The following is a 6843-nucleotide window of genomic DNA, read 5'->3' on the forward strand; positions in this document are numbered from 1 at the left end:
GAGCTATGCAGAGCAACACTCTGACACTGTTCTGGATTCATCAGTGGTATGAGGCAAAACAGGACCTTCACCTTCCCAAATCTCAGAGGCCATATGGCTTTCAGGCACCTGTGTTAGTCAGCTTGTGCAACTCTGCCCTGACTCTGGCAACCTGCACCCAACAACTGCAGGGTGCCCCAGTGCAGGGCAGAAGCCCCTACCTTCCCAAAGGGCTCTCTGTGCTGGGAGGGAGGGGGAGACCGAGTAGGTGAAGTGATTCAGTGATGGGAAAGCCACCGCTCTGACTGGCCCACCTTCAAGACTCGAGAAAGAGAAGTTCCAATGATACCCATGCACGTTTGCAAGAGCAAAAACAGAGAGGGCCCCAGACAGTTAGAAGGAGCCATCTGGTTGATGTCTGTCTCTGCTCTGGGAGCAGTCCACAGCTGAGGACGGGGGACGGCATCCACATCGCTACCTCACCACAAAATTCACTGCAAATGCAGTGAGAACCAAAGTCACCGCGGCTCTTCCAAAGTGCGCAACCACTTGCTAAGCACGTTGTAGCTATTTTGTTAGGCGGCCATGCGGGATGTGGTGGTTAGCTCATCACGGCCCTGCCAAAAAATGAAGTATTCCTATTCCAGTCCCTTCTTAGTCAGAGGCTCATTGAGGAGAAGGGATGCACTGGAGAGGTCTGAGAACATCTCAAAAATGTAACCTTTAGTCCCGTGTGTGATATTAGTGCGGTTTGCCCACTGATGACCAATCACCAGTGTCGGCTACTCACCGAGCACGATCTCACCCGTGCAATGTCAAAAGAAGCAAGTCCTCAAACGAGAAAATATGTAAGAAAGGGACGCAGGACAAAACATTAACATAAAAAATCTGACCTCCGGTATGAAACTACCAACGAGCTCAACTCTTCTTACTCTGAACTCATTTTGTCTGACTAGCAATTAGCTGCATTAAGCACAGTAGGAGCTCAATAAATGTGACATGTGTGCTCAAAGATTCATGGACGCGAATGTTTAGTGCAGTGCGGCTGATGCAGGAGAGCTGGAAAAAAAAATGGACATTCCAGCAGTAAGGACACAGATAGGCACATTTTGATATATGTACACAATGTAACCATTTAAAAATCACACCCTTGAAGAATAATTAAGGCAAATGGAAACTGATCTGGACATTATGCTAAAATTAAACAAATGCAGAAACCCATGTTATATACATCGTAGGCATTTCACAGAAAGATATCTGTAAAAATATACAACAAAATAAAATGTTAACAATGGTTTTCTCAGTGGTGGAAATATAGATGGTTTTACTCTTCTGATATACACACTGCTGAGTTTAACTGGGTTGCTATAGGATATTTACTCTTAGAATGAGTGAATGAATGAACAAAGGAACGGAAGAACAACCCCATGAGGAATTCGAGAACCATCATTCTATAGCTGCATTCTCTATAAATTTTGACTGGAACATGCCAGAAAGCTCTTACATCCCCACACCACATTTTTCCTGGTCACACTATTAGCACTACTGCTCTGGGTTAAGACACAGACTCTGCTCCAGTTAAAACACACCTGACCTTCACAGGAAGGCACTGACACATGAGCAGAGTAAGCTGGAGAGCTGTCGCCCGAAGGAAAGCAGGTCCTGTCAGAAAGCTGAGGTGGGGACCCTAAGTCAGGATTTGAGAGTGTCGGGGCAAGTGTGAAAGACCATCAGACCAGTGCTTCCCAAAGTGTCAGTTAGGAATCTTTTGGGATACAGACTCGAATTCAGTAGGTCCTGGGCCCAGGCCAGTCCCTGAGGAGCTCCCAGGGCGAGCTTGAGCTGCTGGGCTGCCCAGCCCACTCTGGGGAACAAGCCACAACAAGTGAGCCCAGGAAAGCTCGGGTCCCTGGAATGGACTGGGAAAGAAGAATGCTGATGGCAGAGACAGCAACCAAAATGGGGTGGGGTGGGGGCAGGAAAAGAAAGAGACAGGGTTTTAGAGGTCAAATTCCACTGGCCTTGCGTGTTTTCTCAGATGCACACCTGTCTCAGCCTCTAATGGATACCCACGGGCTATACTACGTTTTCTTTCTGGAGATTCATCCACTGCTGAGGCAAAAACCAGAAACCACTGGGGGCATGTTGTTGTTTTCTGAACAAGGATTCCAAGGGACGTCCTCCCACAGACTGAGTTCTCCTGGGGGAACTCAGAGAAGAACAGGTAGCGCTGGGAACAGTCCCATCCATGGGACACGCAATCCTGTGGGGAAGCAGGTGCTCCTCTGGGAGGTGGCTCTGGTCTAGGCCAGGACTTGGGGAAGTGGTGCTGGGGTGTGGGGCCCGAGAGACATGGGGCTCACTGCAGCACCTTCCTAACCTCACCTCTGCACAGGAAGCAGCTGAGGCTCCCAGGCAGAAAGAGAAAAACGAGTTACCCAGGGTCAAGGTCAAAGGAATATCTCCGTGTCCAGCATTTTAGGCAAGCTTCATAATACCCCCATCCCTCCAAAAGGATGTTGGCAGTGGGTCTCCACTCTGGTCAGCCTCTGCTGTACCTGCCTGCCCTGATGAAGCACGGTGTGACCCAGGACCTGCCTCATGGTGGGATTTAAATGAAGGAAGTCTCCTGGGGTAACGTGAGAAGCGATCTAACCTGAGAAGGAATGCTAATAATTCGCATTGTCCAACAGCTGAATGGGCCAAGGTGGGAAGAAATGACTCCTTTCGCCCAGGCATCCAAGCCCAAGTGGCAGGGCCATCTGCCAGGCTTCCTGCCGAAAGAGACACTGGCCAGGTAATCCTAAAGGGCCTTTCTACCCTAAACTCTATTTTAAAGTGGCACAGGTTTACTGGCCTGGGAAGAAAAGTGGTTCTCTGTACTGGAGGATAAAGGAAAAAAAAAAAAAAAAAGGGACAAATAGTGACCTTACCTCAAGGCCTAGGAGGAGCTTTCTTACTTTGTCTTCTCCTGGCAAGGGCAGGGATGAGGGAAAGTGAGGGCACCTGCTCCCACAGGAAGGCAGTGATAAAGGTGGAGGAGGGAGAACCAGAGGGCCCATTAACAGGAAGGCTCTGTGTATTAGCAGATCACGCAAAGACAAAACACACACTGCTACGTGAACAGGCGACCCACACCCAGAAAATAGGCGGTGACCTAGATTTTGACAATCCTGTCTGGGCCCCAGACCCAGAGATGAGTCTGTCTGAGGCCAGGAAGCAGAGTATGAAAGCAAGCATGTGCTGGAGAGGAACCTCATGGCAAGGGCGTCTATATCCCACCCCCACCGAAAACTCGGCACCCCACAGCGACGCTGGAGGAAACAAACCATAGCAGAAGTTTGGCGATCCAGGCCCTCAACGTCCAGGACACCCACACCAGTCAAATCGGATTATCTGGTATTTCTGAAACTCCCGGGCAATTTCAAGGTACAGGCGTGGTTGGAAACCATGGGATCTTGTCCCAGCCCTGCCACGCCAACAGAGCAATCCTGGCCAAGTCACTCAACCTCGGGCACCAATGAAAGGGCAGAACAGGAGAAAATCCATCTCTACAGTCCCCTTCAGCAATAAAAGTTCTGCGATTCCACGAAGCTCTGAAAGCCAGTGGTCACTCGGACCCGTGCGGTCCTGAAACGTGACTGCTGTTCCTAGTCCCGAGGGACAAGAGCACAGTATCCAGCTTGCATCCACCGGTTCCCCAGTGGGACCTGCTACTGAAAATCCATTTTACATCTTTTTTTCCCCTTTAACAGCATTTGCTGCTAAAACCCTCCTACCTCCCTCCCCAGTGAAATGCTCTCCCCTGGGTCTAGAGGAAATGAAAAAGGCCATTGGGGAGAGATTTCCTTAGTGTACTTACTGCTTTTTTTTTTTTTCCCCCTGTTTTCTGAAGCTGTAGTTAAGGGCAAAAAGTCTTTAAGTCGTTTTGAACTATCTGGCTGTCAAACGAGTCCATATTGCAACTACAGATAAGGCTCAGCTGCCTTCTCTAAAAAAATACTTGAGTCGGTGAGAATTAACCTTAATGCACCGCTACTATATACTGCTTTCTATCTGGGAATAAGGTGGTGAGAAAGTAAGAATAAACTGGAGGGACACAGGGACACACACACACACACACACACACACACACACCCTGTTAAAAAAAAACAAAACGATTCAGTCAGTTGCTCAAACGTGTATTGTTTTCTAACAGCCTCTGGGGATGAATGGCAAATGGAAAGTAAACTGTTCCAGAAGCGGGTGTTGTGTGTGTGTGTGTGTGTGTGTGTGTGTTTCCCCATTATTTTTGTTCACTTGGAAGTACCTGATCATATCCACATCCACAGTTCAAAAAAAAAAAATTACATAAACAGTTGTTTGAAATGTTTTTCTATTTTCTGCCATGGAAAAAAGGGTAAGGTTTAGGGCAGCAGCTGGTGTGTTTGCTTAGTTCTCAAAGGTCGAGTGAAACTCCAGTGAGGTTGATACTTGCTTGTATACTTATTTATATTCTGTAACTTGGAACTAATCTTTAACTCACTCCTTTCCAGACGTTCTGGGGTAACCCTGGATTTCAGCTGTGGCATCGCTATCAGACGGTAGGATGAAACTGACGGCCTAATGCCATTCTGCCTTTGTATGTGGTAATTTTAAAAACACTTCCTAGTGCCACTATCTCTCGTAGCGTGTCCTCTCATGCTTACCTTGCACACGCCTCTCTCTCTTTTTTTAAAGATCTTATTTATTCATTTGTCAGAGAGAGATAGCACAAGCAGGCAGAGAGGCAGGCAGAGGCAGAGGGCGAAGCAGGCTCCCCACGAGCAAGGAGCCCAATGCGGGACTTGATCCCAGGACCCTAGGATCATGACCTAAGCTGAAGGTAGCAGCCCAACCCACTGAGCCGCTCAGGCGTCCCTCTCCCCTCTCTTGACCAAGATTTGTAAAATCTTTGAGTTGGCAAGGAGCCCAAACGTCACCTGGCTGAACGTGCGGCAGTATGCCCTACAGAATCCTCATAATGGCCACAAGGTCCCCACTAGACCAGGCCTGCCAGGCATGAATGGCTTCTGCTGCCCGTTTGTCTGAGCCCACCTGGCTGCCGGCACTGAAGACACAAGGGTGAGTCATGACCATTCGGGAGTCCCAGTCTCACTCAGAAGAACGTGGCAACTAACCCAGTATCTATGTCCAGGGCATGTAAAAGTGGTCATGCCAGCCCCGAACTGGTAAGCAGTACTCACAGATGGCTTAGGAACCCAGTAAGCCCCGGCCATCAGAAAAATCATTATACACAACTAATGACCCATCAAACACTAATGATGTGCTATAGCTTGGCTAACTGAATTTAAATTAAAAAAAAAAAAAAGAATCATCATTACAAGCGAAAAATGAGAAACATATGATGGTACGGATCCCTCGGGAGGAGGAATTCAGCAGTGGTGATGCTTATGGGCATTTCTAGCCTTGCCTGGGAGAGGCAGCAAACATCCCCACTTTGGAATACTGACCCCAGTGACCCTGAAAAAAGGCCACCACAGAGGCCATGGGGTATGAGAGGCTGAGAAACTGGAAGGGAAATGTTATCTCCTCAGCACCCAGGTGAGCTTCCAGAAGCTTCCAGTCCCAGCCACCTGACCACAACAACCCCATGAGACTCAAGCAGCAGCAGAACTGCTGGGTCCTGGCCAACACACAGGCTGTGGCCAGTGACCCAGTGGTGGCGGTTTCCCGTCACTGGTTTGGATGTGATTCATTCCGCAACAGGTCACTGAGACGTTCGGCAAACATCATGCAATTCCATAAGGCCGGGTGCAGGGTGTCCTGCAAGGAGGAAAACGAACGAGGCCAGAGGGGACAGAGCACAACCGGCTGGTGGGCTGAAGGAGGCTCCCGCTTCTCACTGTCACCGCTGACTGCGTTCTGCACGCTCTCCCTCTCTTACCAGCCGCTTTTCATGAGTAAACCCATCCTGCTTAAAACTCCAGCTTTTTGTCTGATATAAAACAGTATCCCCCCCCACCCCCACTTGGGTATTTGGACTGCGGACTGGAAGTCCTGAGGCGGGGACTTGGGCTCTTTTACTGTCCTCCCACCTGCCTCTCTCAGCGTCCCCGTCCTTCAGGGTAAGGAGAGGACAGGAGGACAGGGGCATGGGCAGAGGCCTCCTTCCTTTCCCGAGAGGAGCTGTAATCTGTTCCTGGCGGGTCACTGTGGTCACCTAGAACGAGCTGGCATCCTCTGTGTGCTGCCCGTGCTGTGGGGCACATGCATGGGGTCCCCGGGGGGCCCTGCATGTCTCTCCACCACACAGTTCCCGGATACGCAAGCTCAGGCTTCTGCTCCACCTCCCCCACACCCGTCCCCCCGACCCCTCTGCCACCGCTGCTTGCTGCTGGGGCCCCCACAGCAGGCCGCCTCCCGGGTGGCGGAGGTGGGGCGGTGGGCACCGGCAAGATGTCTCAAGTGGAGAAAACTCCCACATCATCAGGCACTCTGAGGCCCATGAGGGCTGCTCCCCTGCGGCACTCATGCCCCCAACCCCGGCCTGCCAGATCTTTCCAGTGCTCTTTCTCCTGCCCCACTGGGCCCAGCACTGAAGCAAATGTCCACTCTCCTATTAGTGCGTCTCCCCCACTCTGGACGTGGGGAAGGAGGAAGGACCTGAGGGAGGGGAGGGAGGGGCCTGGCACAGAGCCCTCCCCCTGGAGCGAAGACAACTGCTCTCTGCAAGGCACACGCGGGTCCTCTCCCTGTGTCGCCAGCCGGCTGGGGGGCCTCCCGGCCACGGGTGGTGGCCGCATGGGGGCCAAGCGGGAGGAAGGAGGGACACGGGCTGTTCTGGCCTCAATGTTGGCCGACTTTAAGATACAGATGTTGGCC

This window comes from Neovison vison, chromosome 2 (assembly GCF_020171115.1).
Source record: "Neovison vison isolate M4711 chromosome 2, ASM_NN_V1, whole genome shotgun sequence".
NCBI lineage: Eukaryota > Metazoa > Chordata > Mammalia > Carnivora > Mustelidae > Neogale > Neogale vison.